General features: G+C 35.5%; 2 protein-coding genes across 8 annotated transcripts in view; one reads left to right on the top strand and one right to left on the bottom strand.

The window, feature by feature from the left end:
- KCNQ5 (potassium voltage-gated channel subfamily Q member 5) overlaps window positions 1-21,251 on the bottom strand; it is a 277,080-nt gene that overhangs the window by 218,955 nt on the left and 36,874 nt on the right. The gene's annotated exons all lie outside the window — the stretch shown is intronic.
- LOC146767827 (uncharacterized) overlaps window positions 4,541-21,251 on the top strand; it is a 53,027-nt gene continuing 36,316 nt past the window's right edge. The window contains exon 1 of one of the 3 annotated variants that reach the window (XM_085574765.1): window positions 4,541-21,251. This exon is cut by the window's right edge and continues 20,803 nt beyond it. The gene's annotated coding sequence lies outside the window, so the exon portion shown is untranslated. The other 2 variants (XR_014953634.1, XR_014953633.1) reach the window with 2 other exon arrangements.

Genomic DNA, 21,251 nt, shown 5'->3' with positions numbered 1-21,251 from the left:
TGCAAGTGTAGGAATTCTGTTTCTGTAGAAAAGTGAATGATACAGACTCAATGTCATGTAGTCTCAATGTTTTCTCCACAAATTTCAGTCTTACACACTTCAGCATTAGTACTGAATGGTGGGATAGCCCAGTGCATTAATAATGACATGCAGTGAATGGAGCAGATACAGGCAGCTGTCAGATTCTATAGGATAACACTATTGTTATTGAAAATGAAAACTATTACTTATCATATCTAGAAAATCCATGGCTTATTCCACAACTCCTTCTCTACAAGCTTTCTGTGATGGCAAACAATCTTCTCAAGGTGGAGAAGACACCATGCTGCTTCTCCCTCTGAAGGCTGAAGTTGCATTTTGGGCAGACTGGAGCCATCCATTGTCTCTCCTCACTCTCCTTTGCGTGTACAAATGCTTTACCAAGTTCAGCATTAGATTCTTATATAAATCTGCCTTACCCTGCCACTAAACTGCTACCATAACATGAAATTTAGCTTCAGTTTTATTTCCCAGGGTAGGGATAGACTTCAGAATCTCCCCTTATGTATTTTATTGATAGCATTTTTACACAATTTTAAATTGCTTTGTTATCCCAAACTGTATTTCACATTACCGTTTTCAGTTTCTAGAGTTCATATGCTTAGATTTTGAAGCACCTTCTTCTTTTTATCAAACTATATTAAAAAATTCTTTTCAGTTATATGTCTTTTTATTAAAGCAATAGGAATGGCAGCAGAAACTCAGAATACTCTAGCCTTGCTAAATGACTATGTGACAGCCTGTAATTTTCTCTGTCATTAAAAATACATATTCTAGCACTAAGTTCATGTTGGAAGAATGCTATCCTAGGGAACAGTTTTGCCTCATAGTATGTATTTTAAATTTATTTAACATACTGTGCATTAAAACAAAACTGGTCAGTTCTGGTAAGAGAAATTCTGGTACACCTGAGCATTTATAACAATGGGAAGTACAGCTACTTCTCATAAAGAAATTCCAGAATACCATTCACTGCATATATTTTCCTGGAAAGGTCTCATTGTTAATGGACTAGCGCCTTTCCTCAAGTATTGTTACCTGGAAAGAAGAACATGTGGGGGATTCTGGAAGGCTGTGCAATAAGCATTGTGCACAAACTAATTAGCAGGACTATACTTGGTAACATATCTACAGCAAGGATCTGAAAGAATGTGTGAAGTTGGAAACAGCAGTCTTTAAGATTATTTTTTCCAGTAGTATTTTTATCTAGTAACTTGAATTTTTAAAGCTTCTTCTTCTTCTCTGCTCCTACAAACAGCTCAACAGAGACTAGTTTTCCTTTTCTTCTGTACTTTACAAAATTCCCGGCTAGTAATTATCAGGTCCCAGAGAGCTGATTTTGAACTTCTATTTTAGGAGACAACACAAATGCTTTCAAGAGTCCAAAGGACCTACAGGCCTTATAAAAATGTTGAAATTTGGAGAGGAGATATGCATCAACTGTTCCATCTCATACAATTTTAAAAATTAGAAGATGTCTAAGGGTAGTAAATGGCAGTTATTTTTGCATATGCTCAGTTTTCTATCCCGTGTAAGAAAATCAGCACTAACCAGCGCCTGAGTGCACCCCAGAAGTGCACACTACAGAATATTATTGCCTTTCACATGCTCATTTTAGCATCCCCTGTGGCAGCAGCACTTTGTCAACCTTAATAGTTTTATTACTAACAGTGATATATATATATATAATATACACATATATATAGATATATACATATACACACACACACACACACACACACACACACACATATATATATATATATATATATATATACACACATTGCTGGATATTTAAGAAACTGTGGGAAAGATTAAAGAAACAGAACTGCAACAATGTTGGATTCTGCAAAGTTACTTCAGACCTGCAAGAGCCCCTGGACATCACCATTTCACCACCCTCCCACAGACACCATTTCACCAACACCGGAGCACTGCCACCCAACAGGGAGCTGCTGACCCCTCTGGACAGGCATGATATGTGTATGACAAACACCAGGCATTTTGGTCTGGTTTCCTAAATGCACAATTTTTGGTGGAGCAGAAGTGTCAAAATGCCCAAGGAGTGTGTGGTGCCACCCCCGATTCCTCACAGTGTCTCCCACCATTATGCAGGCAGCAAATGTGCAGACCATTACAGCTGACATTCCTATTGCAAACCGTTGCAAATAAGACAGGTTCTTAACCCATATTAAATCCAGCATGATAGAACAAATAGTAAAGGGATGGTAAATGAATGTGAAACAGGTACTTTGATACTCTATTTTCTCTAATTCTGGAATTTTGCAATTTACTGTGGCAGGAAATAGCTTGGAAATGTTGTAGTTATTAGTTTAGAAATAATTTTGAACTTCAGTAAAACTCTCAACAGGAAAAACTGCACCAGTCATTTCATAGCAGGTATCCATCAAAAAATTATTTTTTACCGTGAGTGCTGTATTTATCACATATCCAGAGTATATTAGATCATTAATATGTAAATATGAAGAAAACACTAAGTGCAAACAACTTGAATTTTACTTTTGAAATAGATAATGGGGAAATAAGTATTTTTCACCCCCTTTATATTTTTTACTACAGATACCTACATATTCAACTGATTTGTTGCTATTTGGGATAGTTTTCTGTTTTAGAGCTGGGTGATTGAGTAGTAAGAGGTGCAATACTTTACAAACCCTATCAAGTTTGGACTAATATATTTATGCTGCTTCTCTTTTCGAGCAAATGTGGCTAGAGTTACCATGGGTATCTCTGCATACAAACATTCATACATCATCAGATCTGCAGCTCCAAAATCATTATTGATGTTCTGTACTCAAGGGATTTTGATAACTAACTGAACCACCCAAGAGTTCATCATTATAATTTCCTGCAGCATTTGTAGATGACTTGGTTTCCCTGAGCATTCAAGAAAGTAAAACCTAATTAATTTGTGGGGACTCAATGGCAGGACAAAGTAGCTGCAAGCTATGCAATACTGCTCTTTCTCACAGATAATCTTGTTACATGACCAAAGTTTTAGTCAGGGACAAAGATAACACATGGAGAATTGCACAGTACTCTAGTAGAAGTTCAATCACTAAAATATGAGGATTAGGGAAATGTCTTAATGGCATTACTTACACAGCTACTAGGGAAGGGAAGATTATTTGCCAGAGGGAATTTAATTTGCTGTGGAGCAGCACAATGCTTTAGCTGCATGGCCTCTTTTCCAGCCCTGAACTAGAACTTCAGAGAGCAAATCCTAGAACCGTAATAAATAACCCAGGTTTCTTACAAAATATTTGTAGCACAAAGAGTCCAGAAAAATGCAGTGATAGATTGGCAGCTGATTTATATGATGATAGAGTTATCATGGTAATTTTCAATTCACTTTCATCAAATCAGCGGGTAAGATTTTCTGGTATATTTTTGGTATTTTCTGCTGTTGCTACAGGCCTAAAAGTTACCAGGAGTGCAAGGCTATACAGTTGATAAAACCTGGTGGCACCAAAACCTCTTGAGTCACTCCACAGCTCTACCCTCACAGCCCTATTCCCTGACCCAGGGGCCTGGACCCAGCAAGTTGCCCCAGCACTCAGCTGAATGTTTTTTTCTGGTTTATTGACCAGCCCTTTCAGCTGTGGCCTGTTTCTGATGCATTCATGTTCAATGACAAAGGTTTTTGCAATCTGTTCTAAATCTCTTTTTATTTCCCATCTAGTTTTTACATTTTACATTTACAGTTGGCAAAATATACACTATCTGTACAGCTTTTCACTCAGCCTACTGATAGCAAGTTGGATGTCATAGTTAGCTCTAGCAAATAGCTCAATTTTCCTTAACATGCTTTCCATACCTAGTTTTCAGAACACAAAATTCCTATTTTGTATTTTCTAGAGGCCATTTACATAATGGGTCAGTCCTCTGGTTCTAGAGATTGTGCCTTTAAGAGATTAGTGTAAGAAGAAAAACTCTGAAAGGGAGGCAGGAATTAGACTTGTAACAAGGCTTAGAAAAAAAGGCACATTTCCTGCCAAAATTTAAATGCTGAAAGATCCCTATCACATAAGTTGTTAAAATCAACACTAAAAGTAATTTTAGATGCTTGGATGAATAAAGAAATGTGTGCTTTAGTTTGTGCCCACAGACTCATGTCCTTTGAAGAATAAAGAATGCTCCATTGGCATGCTTTGGAAATGTAGGAGCCGAGAAGCATTTAAAAGACAGGACTCCAAAAGATCTGAAGTAATAACTCTTATGACAGCTTTGAATAGTATGTTGCTTAGGATGCTCTGTGGAATACTCTAAGCATATTTTAATTATAAAAAGAATATACCCTGTCAGATAAGAAAGAAAAAGAAATTCAGAGATCTTCCTGCTTTAAAATATGGGAGGTTTAGGAACTGATGCACCAAACAGTTTTAACCACAGCAGCATTGTGAATTATCTTTCCATGCTGTTAATAAACAGAAATGAGCAAGGAAGGTGCTACCACCTCCCGTGTCCTACACAGCACTGTGGCACTAGATAAAGCTAGTTGCCATCATCATTTAAATTACTCAGACTGGAAATTTCTACAGAACTTTCACTTCTTAGAAACAATGTTGGAGGAGAACTACAAATTGAGAAAGGGCATTGCCAACTTTAAAGACTAAATTCAATAAATTAAAATTATTTGAATGAGTAAATGGAGACATCTTTAAATTAGTGGGTCAAATGTCTAAGCCTTCTGACAACAAACACAATGATGCAGTAATAGAGGACCTGGAGAAGCAGCTATCAAAGTTTCCTTTAATCACTACAATAATTCAAAAGGCCCACGGGAAAAAATATACAAAAAAAAGCAACTTCACATGCAGTTAATAATGGCTTTACAGTTGATCTGATGTGATATAAGTACTACCATCCCCTCTCCTCATTTCCTCCTCCCAACACTATGCAGACCTATTAGAGTCTTTCTTTTGGGTCCCCAGCTGACAAGATGAGAATTATTTTCAACTTCTGTGTCAGACAAAAATAAATTACTTACTGCTTATATGTGGGTATGTATTACACTACACTCCATGAAGAAATATTTATTTACAAATCTTCATAGAAATGAGACTGACAAATTTTCTGATCATAAAGCAAAATAGTTTTGGTTTTTTTTTTATCAACACAAATAAATTTTAATTCATACGCTAAAGAAATTAAGGAAACATCACAGCTAATTATTTGTAGTGGTAATGACAAAAGGTGGCAAGTTGCATTGTTAGACATGAGGCCACACACACATGCTCTAGTTCCTAGCAGTAATATACAGCATCAGCCTGGTATTTTAACAGTTAGCAACTTGATGTGACAATGAAAAGCACCAAGTAATCTTCTCATTACTATTATACAAAAAAAGATAACACATGTTTTTCTAAAGAGATTGTATGTTATTACTCATTATGCTCCTGCCAAAGAATACAGAATCAAGGAAATAGTTTCATGGCTTTACTTTTGGCATGCTGAATCACGGCTGCCACAAATAAAGTGTAACAGACTCTTGTTCTGAACTGTTTTTTAGGAATTGATAGATAATTGAAAAAAAAAAAACCCAGACTGGTATTCTTTCTAGGCATCTACAATGCTCTTGCCATTCTATTATATTGTATTAAAACCAAATTAAAAAGAGATCAGATTCAGAATCTTATCTCTATTACAATTACAAAAACCTAGAGTCAACACTTTCATATAACTTTGTATGATATTTTTGCTCTGCTGTATGTACAGCACAAACTGGGAAAGGTTACTGATTCCCAAATAGAACGAATAGCACACATAGAGAATTACCATATTCATAGAATTGTTATGAAACAGCAATTTTTCATCTAAATAAGCCTTCTTGATGCTCTTTAAGAAGCATTTCAGATTTTGCAAGATGCAATTTTCTGAAAGGGAAAATGAAATTCTAAGAACTCACAAAATTATGAGGAAACAGAAATATGGGCAATAACACATTATTCCAGAGAATCATCTCCCATATTAATATACATAGCAAACTGTTTGCATTGTAATTTGCAAATATATTAATCTATACTATTATGTGACTTTTTGTAAGAGGATGCTGTTTACCTACCAAATAATTTTACTGAACTTTTATTTCTGTGAAAATTATGCCATACTAGTGTTTGGATGCAAGGATTCCAAGCAATAAAGTCCAAGCAATATGGAAAAACCCTCTAAAACCCCTCCATTGATTTCTAGAAGCATTTTCTGACTGTGAATATGGAAAAATTTATACTAATAAACAGAAAAAGGCATTCCATTTCTGAACTTTTAATTCTAAACCATTTTTAAAAGCTAAATTATCAAAACCGAAAAAAAGACAAATTGCTTTATGCATTTTCAATTACGAATTTTCAATATTCACTGTTGTGAAATAATCTTTTTCTTGTTTGTATAGCCCATACACATTAGCTGTCCTGTCTCAATTATTTAGATTCAAAAAGTAATCTTCATTACAAATTCATGTAACATCCAATAGAAAGCATGAATAAATTTTAAGAAAAGGAAAAGTTGATGTGGCTATCCTGTGCTGTTTCCAACTATCTAAGATGCCTGTAAAATAAGTATGAATCACTGATTATTTTAGCATCTCTAGGACAGCTAATTGGAATTAATTTACTGCACTCACTTATACTCTGGTATAAAAGCTCCTCAACCATTCCTTAAAGGAAGATGCCATCATCACCTTATGTGGAATTGTATTTTATAAACATCACAATAGATTTTCTACTTCAAGGAGGCTTCATCAGGTCTTTAACAAAAAATATTGCTTCTCTTGTTGGCCTTGCATCAATCCAAGTTCACTACCCATCTCCTGCTATATGCATACACATATATCAGGAAATAGGACAGTCAGATTTGTTTGTCTCATACCTAAGTGAAACAGTTGGCTGACTAAAAAGAGCATTTTATCCAATCTTAAAATGAATTTCAAAGACAATAGTAAAGACATTCTTGCCTCTCAAGGTGCCTATTGTCCTCTCCATAGGTTTCCACACAACATTTAGCTACGGACTCTTGCTGACACTATGATAATGTTTTAAATCCAGATACCCTACTGCTGGTGAAGTGAACCCACCTTATTGATCACATAAAATAGATTAAAAAATAATCTCTTTTCAAAGCCTGCATTAATAGTGATAGTCTTAAAATAATTTATTTTGCTCATGCTCTACCAGCACACTGATGATGACTTAACACATGTCCTTTAACACCCACTTTTGTCACTAATATGAGTGTAAGCCCACACTGAACTTTACTTAATGCATACAAAATTCTTTTGGACTTACTGAAACATAATCATCATCAGGCTACAAAATTTACCACTAACATCCACTGGACTGAATCCCAAAGTTCAGCTTTCTTGCATGTATATTTAACTAATCAAAAGTGTATACTTTTACACTGTAATAAACTGAGATTTCTACAGACTAAAACTCTTACGGACTAATCTAGAAGAAGCATTCATTGAAAGAAATAACATGTCCAGCACTTTCAAAGAGGTAAGTGCTGACAAAAAGCACCACCAAGCTGAAGAACTGAATGTTAGAAGAGAATTCAATGTGACCATACAAAAAGCTTTGAAATACAATTAGAGCATCTGTCAATGCCGCTCCCTGCTGAGCACTGCCACAATTCAATGGAGCATAGCAGGACATCACCTTTCTGTCCCTGTGCACTCTGGCAATCTCAGGTAATGGATCTTTAGTTTGACCAATATGGCTTCTTGTATGTCCTTAGAGATGGAGAAATTAACAGCCTGAGTAGCATCCCCCATAGAGACAGAGAAGTCAGATGCAAGAAGCATAGGTGAGAGGTTTATCTAGCATACAATAGAGTCAATTCAGTCAATTGCTTTCAAAAACACAATGAGAACCTGGTCCATGAGGAGGGTAAGAGCAAATGGTTGTTTTGGCACAGCAAAAAGCAAGCCAAAGAGGGTTTAATCCAAATGTATGGACATATGGGGGCAGTGAGGGAGGAGAGACAAGAGACATGGGTAGCATAAAAGCAAATATATCTAAACCATCAATGAAGAAAGTGAAGCTTCAAGTTAGATGTCTATTTCTAACCACAGAACATCCTTGTGCAAGGTTCAGCAAGTTCACCCAAAAAATGCCTTCACTCGGGTATTTATCATGCATGGTCATTGCTAATGGTACAGTAAGAGATAATCTTGATTGTTACTTTAGGACCTTGAAATCTCTGTAGTAAAAGAGTGTAAAACATAGAAATAAAATTGTTTCACAGCTCATGTTTCATGCATATTGGTTTTTTTTGTTTACTATTTTAGGAATCTGCCTTTCCAAAAAGCTGTTAAGCAAAGCTTGAGGAGCTGTATGGTTGAAATGAAGGATAGTGACTATTGAAGTAAAAAATAAGTGAGAAGAATACAAAATTAGAATTACAAATAACTACAGGGTTTTTTTTTTTTTTAAATATACAGTGAATAAGAAAGCCTATGGAGGCAAATTGCATTGATAATACCAAGAAAATAACTGTTTGGAAATTTTTCACCAGACATTGACAGTACATTGAACTACAATAATTATCTAGTATTTCAGTTCATTACAAACATGGCAATAACTGTAAGAAAAAGAAATTAACATCCCTCCATGAAATCCACAGACATTTAATGTAACTTTACAGTTGAGGAAATTATCTGTGGATCATAATTTGCAAAGATAAGATCAAAATGAAAATATCAGAAAGAAGTTTAACCTTTTTTGACATGTGAAACTCAAAATATTGAAAGCATTCTATAATAACAGTTGGTTTTAATCAAAATACAAACTAAGTAAACTTTTCATTGTGCGCAAGTATTAAGGTTTTAAACAGCAATGACTAAAGATTTGCCTTTACTGCAAAAACTGGTAGAGGATTCTGGATGATTGCTACAATTTCAATATCTGGAAAGTCCAGATAGGTGACTTTCTATAGTTATCACTCATTTTTAAAATTTTATTTCATCATCCCAAATCATATCATTACTTGCATGAATAAGGTGCAAAGTCCTGTGTGAATTACAAATTCTTACTTATATCTGTTTAGTGTATTTTTTAGCTGTATATCCTGGAACTTCCCTGGAAAGCCTGCTGTGCAAAATCATGTAGCAGTTAGAAATGAGAAACAGCCACAGACTTTGCCTGGTCTCTTCTGGCATTAACTTCCACAGTGGGGGCTCTGATTCTGAGATGTTTCTCACAGGAAACAAGCCAGGAGTATCTTCTACTATTCTGTGTGGTACATGGCATAGAATGGTGTGTTTTGAGTTTCTTAAAGGTAGACATTTCCAATCTATCAGATGGTTTTGTAGGTGGAGAATTTTAGCTCTGTTCCGATGAGCACAAATTTCAAGTGAAGTTCACAGAAGAAAACCATGCAGTCTGTTGTCCATGAGAAATGCTGCTGGTGACTTTAGAGTAACCACAGAAACCCACTGGAGCACTGGATATTTAACAGCATCAAGTATATCCTTAAGTTAATACTTAGTATACTTTTTTAGTTATTCAGAGCTATTTTTCTTATCTAAAATACAACAAAGTAATTTCATTAAATATCACAGTTGCTAAAAATAGAACCTACCTGGGCTCAAGTGCCCTACATTCTGTGTCATGTGGCATCACTGAAGTAGTGAACATGCTGAAGGCTGGATCCTTACTTCACAACCTAAATAAGTACTCAAAACAAAGCAGAATGCTACAGGGCCTACAAAAACCAGTACTAGCATATCTGGAAATACTTCTTCCTGCTCCTTTATTTTTAACTTTTGGTGAGGGGATTCAGGCACAGCATTTCACTGCTGTATCATGGGCAGAGTCACCTTTGGGTAAAGCTTTTACAGTGCATGTTGTGACTCTCCTTTATTACCTCCAGAGTGGAAAGGGTTTGTAACAATAAAAGCTCATGGAAACTGAAAGCAGCAGTTTGCTGGCTTTCTTGCTGCCAACATGTAGAAATCTTTTTCCTTACAGAAGCATGACAGGTGTTGACAGCCTTTGCAGAGAACAGCAAAAAGATCTCCAATGTAAATGTAACTTCCAGCATAAATGCAGTCTGAGCCATCTTAGCGGTTTTGGTCTTTGGTTAATCAAAAAATTATATTTGTTTTCTTTGGTAAAAGTAACAGTGCATTGGCTTGGAGAAGAACTGGTTTGTTTGTATCTTCAGAACAAATTTGATGAACAAGCTACTGGATCACAGCAGAAAACTGATTTATAAGGAACAGTCGTGACTGCTCAGCCCACTGTGTCACTTTTAGAGGTCCATATCCAAACTATTCCAGTATTTCTTAGAGTTAAATCACATGAAACATGGATTGTCAAAATTGCATCTGCATGTTCAGATATAGTGTAACTACTGGTGACAGAGAAATTATTCAATATAGTAACTAACTGTAAGAAACCAAAACCAACTTTTTATATTACATTATTTGTTTTCATAATTTTTCTCATATACAGCAACAACAGTAGAAGTCAAATTTTGATGATATTGTTCAGCATTATCACTGAACAATTTTGAAAGCTTCCCTCTGCCGTAACTCTCAAAAGCATGATCAGCTTTTTGGGAGGACAGAAACTAAGATTGCTTCTGTATTTGAATGAAATATAAAAATAAACAATTCCTTCCATTATACAGTATTAGACATAGAAAGATTTGCCTCCTTCATTTCACAAATTGTGCATGAATTTTCCTGACAAATTCTGGATTCCAGCAGGAGCTCCCCTAGCAGCACCTAAGCCTCTCAACCTCAAACTCAGTATACTAAACTTCTTGCAAACAGAATAGCCATCAGTCCTCTGTAAAGTTCCAGCTTCCTGCCTCTCACTTCTGCAGCCCTATATATTATCAAGGCAGAGGTTAAAATATCAGCACCATTCAATGGATCAGCAGGACTGGCAGAGACAAGAGGAAGTGCATGATTTGCATATGCACCCATTACTGGTGTAAAAGGCACCAGTCAGTAATCCTGTCTGAATTCTGCAACTTTAAAAATCTTAATTTTTCTCCCCTGATAATTCACATTTATCCAACACACTTTTCTGAAATTTAGCTCACAAACTAGGCATTATCCTAAGTAGTTAGAGTATTCATCTTTTGGAGTTAGTGCCAGTTACCTCGGCAACAAACCTTTGAAGGGAAACCTTGTTTTCATCTGGTAACTCAAAATAGGACTAAAGGGTCAACTGGAAAGCAAATGAAAAAAGGCAGCTCTTAAGCCTGAAAAGTATTCAACAAATGGCCTGCTTTCATTTGCAGAGTTCAAACATCTAAGAGAGATAATTTTTTTTTTTTTTATTTACATGACTGGGGGTTTTTCCCTAAAAATTGGGTTTAGTTGCTCACTTAAAAAATAGATGCAACAGAGTTGCATTTCAAGAAGCACTTGGAAGAAGCCTCAAGAATGTAGATGATACAATCCTGAACAAATTTAAATAAGAAGAAATCACAGAGTCTAATTACAAACACTAGAAACAACTACATAAGTTTAAAGTCTACTGTGTCTGACACACATCTGTGTACATGCACACATGAATGGTTTATTTCACCCTTGCCCTGCATTTGGGACCTATGTGTGCTATATTTGCTGAGTGTAGACAAAGTAGTCCTGTAGTAGTCAACATAAACACTGAACTAAAAACGGGTCCTATGGCAAAGGAAAAAGGTAAAAAAATTGATGTAAGAGTTATCCGAGACTCTGCCTGCTGACTTGCAGAGCAGTGGTGCTTTCTGCAGAAACAACATGTGAGTCTCCATAAAGATATGGACGTCTAACAAATTTTGACTCTCTTTTGCCAAGGTTGGGAATGAGACCTTGGCTTGATTTGGATCACCTGAAGCAAAATCCTTGAGAATGAGGAAAAAAACCCCACACTCCTCTGATGACAATGGATTTGCTACAATTATATTCTGTGTAAGGCAGAATGAGCTGATAGCAAGGCAGTGCAGTGGCAGAATGAGCTCCACATGACAGAAGCGCAGAGCACAGGATTCATCTGACAAAAGAGAGATACCATGTTCTACCATGTTACCTGTCCCATAAAAACCTGATAGTTTTAAACAGTTCATGTCAATAGAATCTAAAGATCTATGTCAGGCCACGTGAACTGCACCAAATACCTATTTCTCCCCAGTGGCTATTTAAGGGAGCACAGGATGATTGCCTTCCCTGAGATATCCATAGCACAGCACAGTCTCTAATGCCAGGGGACATAATGCCCACTCCATAGCCAGAGTCAGTATGGGCTTACCTCAGGAAACAGCAAGCCCACTATCTCTTCTGAAATCCTTTTGAAATATCAACTCAAAGCCCAAATGGATATTATTCTTTTAACTGGCTTACAAGGATGATATAAATACATTCCTGACTGTATATATATGACGAATGGGAATTTCAAAACAAGCCACAACTCCAGAAATGTCATTTATATTAATTCTCATTCTGGATACTTCAGATATTCATGGCAAACAATTGAATATAGCTGCCAGACCGATAATTTTGTCTTGGCTTTGGTTTTTTATTGAGAGAAGTTACTTTGAAAGACAAGAGCTTCTTATTAATAGTTAGCAAAAGTACATGGAAAAATATAACATAATTTAAAAATTGCTTTGTCTCAAGGAAATAGCTTTAGTCAGTGAGCAGCACTGCAATTACTGATCAAGCATACACAGGTCAACACTGCTCAGCAGAAATATTAACTGCTATTTTTTTTATTTACATTTATAAAAATAGAATGAGGATATGCAGCTATTTGTTTCACAAGTCTTGGAATAATACACACAGAATATTTACCATTTTGGCATAACCTTCTTCTACTGAAAATAATCAAGTGACACTGATTTCAATGGAAAAAAAAAAGGACCAGCTCATGTTTGCAATACCATCTACTGTGTACTACTGCTTCCACAAGCAAATAATGGAAGACATGTGATGCTTTTACTTTAACTGCTTGGATTTCTTCTCTCTGAAGTGCATTAGGATAAAATTAGTAAGCTATATTTCTACCCACTTGTGATTAGCAATAAATACTCACTCTTGTAGCCTGGTGCACTTTTCCCCTGTGAAATCTAATCAACACCCACTTTTAAAAATTCATATATTGAGAGATATATTTCTTCTTGTGTAGGAAAAAAAAAAAAAAGAAAAGATGAAACAATACTGTATGATAACAGCTATGGATCTTTAGTGTGGGGAAAAAAATACTAATGAAGGGATATCACAATCATTAAGTGAAAAGAAAACATTTGATATTTCTCTTGGTTCAGAAATTAGGGAAACTATACAAGTAGAGAATGCTTTGGTTCTACTGAGCACAGCACCAAGGATTCAGCTTCCAGTTTAGAAAGCTCTGACCCATTCCTTATCATAAGTCAAGGTGGTTACTAGGGGAGAAATCCAGGAGGATATTGGCACCCACATTCTTCCTCTAAGAATCCATTAGTGGCTTGTCCTGGAGGATTATGAATTAGAGTAGCTAAGACCCTAGGCTGATTCTATAAGGTTATTTCATTAAAAGAATGTCCAGTGGTTTTTTTTACTTAATATTGTAAATATTTTCTACTGAGTCTGCTTCTAAAATACTATTCTTCTAAAGGTATTTTTCCTAATCAGAAGAAAATTTCTACTTCTGATTGACCTTCCAACTGATTTTTGGTGAAGACCCATTTATCTTGTTCTTGATTGGAACAATTGATTTGTCTATGTGACAGAGAAATACATGTAATAGATAAACATATATCAGTAAATTTGATTGCAAGCCTCCAACAAGACCCCAAACTAACACTTACAGTGTTACATATTATATAAAACTTCAGAAAATTCCAGGTTAGCTAGGACAGAACATCTGTTGCAGGTGCATACTGTAAAAGCAGTGGTGCAAGGACCAATTTCTTTGCACTGCATCTCTGGTAATAATACTGCACTCTGGTGTAGTATTATTAAAACCTGTGTGGATGGAAATTGATTCAGTATTTGTGTCTAGGAAGAGAAAGAAACTGATTATAAAATACCTTAGAAACACACCAGAGATGCACTTGTATGTTTATGCATACAAGTTCTGGATTCTTAATATAAACCCTAAGGCAAACTTTTGCCAGTGTGAACTAAAGGGTTGAAGGCATACTCAGTTTCCACTGGGGAGATGTTTCTTTTTTATAAAAACATTTCCTGTTTTGATCTTCTTCTTCTTCTTTGAAAATTTTGTTTCAGACTACTGAACAGCTTACTTCTTCCTTTAAACTCAGGCTCCTGTCAGTGTTGCCCCTGCTAAGAAAGCAGTTTATTGGAAAATAGCCTTGACTGGATTCAGTGCAGTATCCCTTTCTCATGATACTCACTCATACCCGTGAGCACAAATCAACCTGTGTCAAAAAGAGAAAATTTTTTGTTCTTTCTCTCTCCCCAGCGGTCTGAGCCAAACGGCACAGGAAGTGAAGAAAACACTTCTGTCTTCTTGGTGCAACTCCTTTTACCAAAAGAGTCTCATGCTCAGTCAATAATGAAAAAGCTAGAAAGATCTGACCTTATCCAAAAGCAAAATGGATATTGTTTGTGATGCTTTTGAAACAATTACTTTTCAGGAAAGCCAGTTATGGAAGAGTTCCAGTATCCCATTAAATACTCTTATTTTTAATCTAAATGTTCTCATTACATGTTATGAAGGAAGTTTTAAAGGTTATAAAACACTTATGGATCAATTTAATAACTGAACAACTGAAAGTATTATTTTGAATTACTAAGAAATTTTATATAAATTTATTAAAATACTTTCTTCAAAATTTGCTCTTTCATTTTGTTTCTTAATGAAAAAATCTATTGTCTTAATTGTTACCTAATAAAACCTGTTGGTTTCCAATTAGCCACAACTTTTTGGCAGTACTTGTTGCTAACCAGAAGGCTACAGAGATTATACATGTTTACACACACATAGACACTATATATAAATGAAAATATATCTGCAGAGTTTGTAACAGAAAATTATTCATTTGCTGACACTCTGTGTTTTAATTTACAAAACACTGAACCCAAATTGTGTCAAACTGCATTCAGATAAAAATTAGAATCACAAAATGTAGAAGATAATGTTCTAAAAATAATTATGTACATTTGTCAGACTATGGATTCATGCACACATACAGTCTCCTCCCTCCCCACAATTATCCCCAGCTTAGGAAAATTATTTACGCATAAAAAAGAAATTATATTTTCAGCCAAATGAGCTAAAAGTCCTGATGCTCACATATTTAAGGAATTTAAGATTGAGAGACTTGTTTATATGTGTAAAACTGGACAGAATGCAACAGCATTTCAATTCCACGTGAATCTCTGTGGCTCATGATCTGAGGAAGCCAAAAATACTATTTCTTTCCCCTCAGAACATACTAGAGACTACTACAGAGAGGTTAAGCCAGAAGTTCACATTTAGTAGTACATCAAACATTCTGGATCTACAATCTGTAGCACTTAGAGATTTTTGAAATAAAATGTAAATAGTGTATAATAGTAAATATTTATTGGTATCTCACAATTTTAAATGGGAATACAGCTTTAAAGAAAAAAAAAAAACCAAAACCAACCTTACTTGAACAAAGTAGACCAAACTGACTCAAATTGTTATACACCAGAACACACATAGACATACCACACTCACCTCGTGCAAAAGATGGGAATGTGAAATGAATACTACTCCTTCCTAGCTTTCCAACATTGTACTGATCAACATAGCATTTCCTTTTCAACATGAAAAGAAGGCATAAAATAGTTTCTCTGTAGTCACTGGTGTCAGGAATCACCTACTATTTGAAACAGCCCTAAAACAAAATGAGGCAAACTGGGTCATAACAGCCAAGCTCTATGTGAAACAGCAGATTCTGAACTTGGTCCTGAGACACTCAAGACCTGGTCATTCTAAATTTGTCTCACTTAGCATTTTATCACCATTTGTCTCCAGAAACAGAGTTGTTTTCTGGAAAAAGACCTCTCTGGTTTCTGACTATCTTGTATTTCAGTCAGAGCCAAATACACATTCGGTATCAACCACAGGAAAAAAAATAATGATTCCTTATAGAACCAGGGTGATGTCAAAAAGGGTTATGAAAATAAGCACAACATTCTTCCAAGTCTATGCACAAGGAACTTCACTATGTATAGACAAAAATGTACTAACCAGATTATAAATTGAACTTGATTTGCCATGAAAATACAAGCCTCTTTTTTTCCTGATGTTTGTTTAAATGCTAAAAAATTCCAACTTCAGAAAAAAATTAAGTTTACTGAAAAATGGAAAAAACTGAAGGTAGTCTATTGACACAAGTTGTCTTTTTGTTACTAGGTATTTCCATTAATGTATTGGGTATTAATGTAGTGGGTATTTCCAGGTATTACGTTAAGAGGCTACTAGAAAATGAGGATAAGCCTTAGCCTCTTTTGCGTGTATGATTCTGACCCCATCAGCCATTCCTGAAATAGAATTTGGGCAAACTATATTCCTCTTGTACACCATCAAGTCCACTTTTCTGTCTGACATTGTATTTTCTTCCACATTATTTTGTATAAGACCATTTTTGCACAAAACCACGTCACTTCTGCAGCCAATGACTAACTTAAAAAAAAAAATATTATCAGAACTGTTATCCGACTGAATTTTCTGTCTGGAACAAGGAGTCCTCATTCCTGACACAATCTCAATTCAGTTGAAAATTAATAAAGGAGGAACAATCCTTCACTGCTGTCAAATAATAAAGATGGTTGAAGCACTCAGCTTCCAACATGATGCTTCATCCTCACATGGACCAGAATGTAAAAGGAGTTAATTTTTAACCATGCACAAACACAGTGAGGATTTGCATGTGAATTCCTGAGCTACCAACTCAGATCTTCAAACCAGAGAACCAGCTTCCCGTACTGACTGAGGATCTCAGACGTCCTCCTTCTGTCTGCTTCTTTCTAAGCTACAATGGTAAGAAAATATTAGGTTTTTTTGCTCCACAGACTCTAACTGTAATCTCACAAAATGTCTTTTTTTCCATAAACAAAGCCAAAAATAACTACTTTGTCATTTGATTGTGAACAGAATAGCCTTTTATCAAAGCACTGCACCATTGCTGACAGATATGAATGTATTAATCACTCTCCCCAAATATGTAACCTAGAAGGACATATAGTCTTTACCAGGGTGAGAAAAATCCAGCTAAGTGGAACTGCACTGCTTGCTCAATTCTCAACTGGTTTTATAAATTTGTAAGAAGTCTGTTCTAATACAGTTATAACAATTACATTTAGCTAATCTGCCTAATTAGACATAACCAGGAATACCATATGGATTCAGGACAAACCCTCCCACAACACATTATGCTAAGAAACAAGGATTTGGGGGTTATGCTGATTATTTAATGCCTCTCAGAGGCAGGAAGCCACAGTGAACAGATGGATCAAATGGCAAATAACCCCACAGCAGCCAAATGCTGGCAGCAGTAACCCCGCCAGCACCTGCAGAAAGGGCAACAAATCCCCACCCTTCTGGGCTACCCTTCAGAGCAAAACTGCTTGTAAACATTTCAAAGTAACTACGACAGGCTTACCTCAAATCTCACACTGGTGATAAAATACTGGTTATGTGAGTCTGCTGCATGCACACAAAAAAACGGCCTTAGTTATCAGAGACCTCATGTTCAGTAAGATTGATTTCAAATAAACATAGCACTCCGTGTTGCTGGGAAATGGGGGGAACTGAAATACTATAATATTTTCTATTATTACAGGCACATATCACATAGCACAGCAGGACCCAATTAGTGTTAGTATTACATTAGTACAACATTAATGATTATTAATGGAAATTTGGACAAAATTGGACCTCTTGACAGGATTTTATCCATTCATTATTTCCCAGTTTTCAGGATACCTTCCAGAAGCAAAGCAAAGTGCTTTTGTCATTGCAAACATTAAAAAGGCACATATAATACATTTTGTTCTGGGCTGCGGCAGTTAATTGAAATTATATGTCTTAAGCAATCAGGCCTCAAAACCAGGATGCTCACTATGAAAGGGGCCTAGAATAAAGGATGCAAAAGCAAATGCTTCACAATGTTAAATGATAAACTGGAATTGGTGAGGCATATTTCATACACAGCAACAGTTTCACTCTCTGACTTCAGTCAGTGACTGTCTCATGTAGGGTCAACTGTAAAAAGTATTTTTAGCTCTTTGGTCAAAGAGAGTTAATTCCAATATGAACAAGATAAACACTCCAAAACTTTCTGTTTGCGGTCACTTAGAAAGTAAAAATACCTGTGATAAAAAAGGGCTTGATTTTTAAAATGAGGAAAGATGGTAATAGTGTCCCACCGGTGCAATAGCACTGTACTGAGACTACTCAGGAAGGATACTGGATGCTAAGCCTGAGCTTCACCAGAGTGAATTCCTCAGCTGACAACAGAAGCAATAGTGTCACAGAATCATAGAACAGTTTGGTTGCAAGGGGCCTTTAAAGGTCCCTGCAATTAGGTCCAGTTTCTCAGTGCCCCTCCAACCTGACCTTGAATCTCTCCAAGTATGGGGCATCTGCCATTTCTCTGTGCAACCTGTTCCACCTGCATCATAAAATAATTATTCCTTATATCTAGTGTGAATCTACAATATTTTTGTTTAAAGCCATTATCTGTTGTCCTATCACACAAGTCCCTACTAAAAATCATCTGGAGCAGCTACATATTCCACAAAATGCTTAAAAAATTACTGATAAACATATCCTGAGAAAAAGGACACAACAGTTCCCATGAAACATAATTACATGTATGAAATGTTAAGGTACACAGAAGAGATGGAAATCCTCCCCCAAAATGCTTGTAAATTCGTAATTTGAAGTCCACTCAAGGAAAAGAAAAGGATAGAAGTGTGACTAAGCAAAGACATAAGCACTTCTCCATAGTAACTATCTGAATTTAAAGCCAACCACACTGCATGATTAAAAATTACCAAGTCTAGTCATTATGAGCCAATATTTATGGTTAAGGAGCTTGAAAAAGACTTATCAAACTTCAAACTCTTGGAAACATCACAGACAGAGTGTTTAATAAATATATACATGCACAAGGGCAATATTATAGGTAAAACCTGAAAAAAAAGTAAAAGCAAACTAATAAATCAAAATGGTCACTTCAAAGAATTAAAAAAAAATTAAAAGAAAAATCGACATTTAACCAGTGATAATTATATTTTTTATCAAAGATCAGATTCTTGTTGAAAATAGGGGAAAAAATCTGCAGTTATACCATTCTAAGCAGAGATACTGCTTTCAAAAGAAAAAGTTGAAGCACTAAGTTAGAGGTATAAAACTCATCACTTCTGGTATGTAGCCTGAGCATGTTCTCTAATTAGAATTTTTCTTTGTCTATGTGGTAGCAGGTCCTTAAAATAAAAGATTATCATCAACACACAGCCTTTATTACTGCACTGGTTATTGTGTGGGGTTTTTTTCCCCTCCCTCCTTTGGATAATAGAGGAGGAAGAGAGGAAACAAAAAGAAAAAAAACTACTCTTGCTGCTTGCTTGCAGAGAAATGTGTACTCCAGATTGGACAGTGAACTCAGAGTTGTTTTGATTTCAATACTTAATTCATTAGTAATGGAAAAACTTCACATCATAGTGAAGTAATAATCTGATGAATTTCTCAACTTGTAGGACATTGTTTTTGATAATTTGCCAAGCAGAGCGGAAGATTTATTACGCAGAGTATTCCAAAATGGCAAAAGGCTTCTCACACCGTGGGGCCACAAAACAATTGTTTTATGGGACTGAATTTACTGGTTATCACACTTTATGGCTCTATATTGCAACACACACACACACACACAAAACCAACATTAAGTCTGCTGCAGGTTTTGCATTGCATCTCATCAGGTTGAGAAACCAGCTGGGACATTTCATTTGATTCTTTCAGGCCACTAAATCACCTTTTAGTTTAATACATGTCCCAACACTTTTGTAAGCCAGATGGCCAGTGGTTCAACATGCATTTTTGCTACTGCAAAAATGCTTTGTTACTTTGTTATGAGGAAAAATAAAAATATTTCTCCTTAAAGGTAGGTTAGTTTCACTGCCTTTGCATATATTACTGGTGATATACCTATGCTTACTTTTATACAAAGTTTATTTTTAAATTTCAGATATTTGCTGCAAGATATATTTGTCAGAGAGGAAGAAGACAGTTGTCTTTATTTTGTCTTTATTTTGATTTCAAATTTCTCTTTGTAATTATAAACAGAAAAAAACCACCTTTTTTTTTTTTTTTTTTTTTAAACACCAGCTTTTATACATATGTAATTTAGGTCTAATTTGTGGGTCAAAATATTTCTGGAGTGGAAAAAAAATCACAGTTCTAAAAATATGTAATACACCATATTATGTTATCAGGAAAACACACATTTTTTAGTCTGTCAGTGGGAAACAACACCATGAGTAAGAAACAGATCTGACACTGATGAGAAATGATAAAATACCTAAAATTTGTTTCTTAACCACAGGAATATACCTAGAATGACATATATCCATTCTCACTTGTAAGTTTACAAGTGTATACCTATTTTTCCTAGTTCTTGTACAGTAGACCCTGATGCTTCTTTTTGCAGTTAAAAAAAAAATGTATATGCTGAGATACAGCAAATAAACTTGAAGCCCAGACTGTTGTCATGGTTACTCTGAGACATCCTAGTATAGAAAGTATCTTACAGGTAATTTTCATTTTTGTTTTAAAAATTATTCATTTGTTTACAAAGTTAAAATTCTTTCCTACTGAATGTTTAGATGCCAATACATCCATAATTTAGTGGCTACTGTTTTTTCGAGTAATTTAGTTTTAATGGCCTCTGCGCATTGGAAAATGTGGTATCATAGGGGTTTCCAGAGCAATTCCAAGCAAGATACAGCAAAGTGTTTTGTCCTGATAAATTGGACAAACCAGCCATAGCATTCCAGCTTCCAAATATGTGGCTTCACAGATGAATTATATGTTCATTTTACTCCAATGCTTTAGCTAAGGGCTGGTTTATTTATTTATTCTGGAGACATTTCCTCACGCTATTGCAGTTAACACTTGCCAGCAATTTTATTTTTAGACTATGCACTTTGGTGGTAAAATCTGAGAAATAGCAATATTTCATACTGAAATCTTGATTTGTATTGTTTTAAAAATATGTTT

The sequence above is a fragment of the Lonchura striata genome, chromosome 3, assembly GCF_050655825.1.
Source record: "Lonchura striata isolate lonStrDom1 chromosome 3, ASM5065582v1, whole genome shotgun sequence".
NCBI classification, from domain to species: domain Eukaryota; kingdom Metazoa; phylum Chordata; class Aves; order Passeriformes; family Estrildidae; genus Lonchura; species Lonchura striata.
This window is presented reverse-complemented; position numbering and strand designations above follow the sequence as displayed.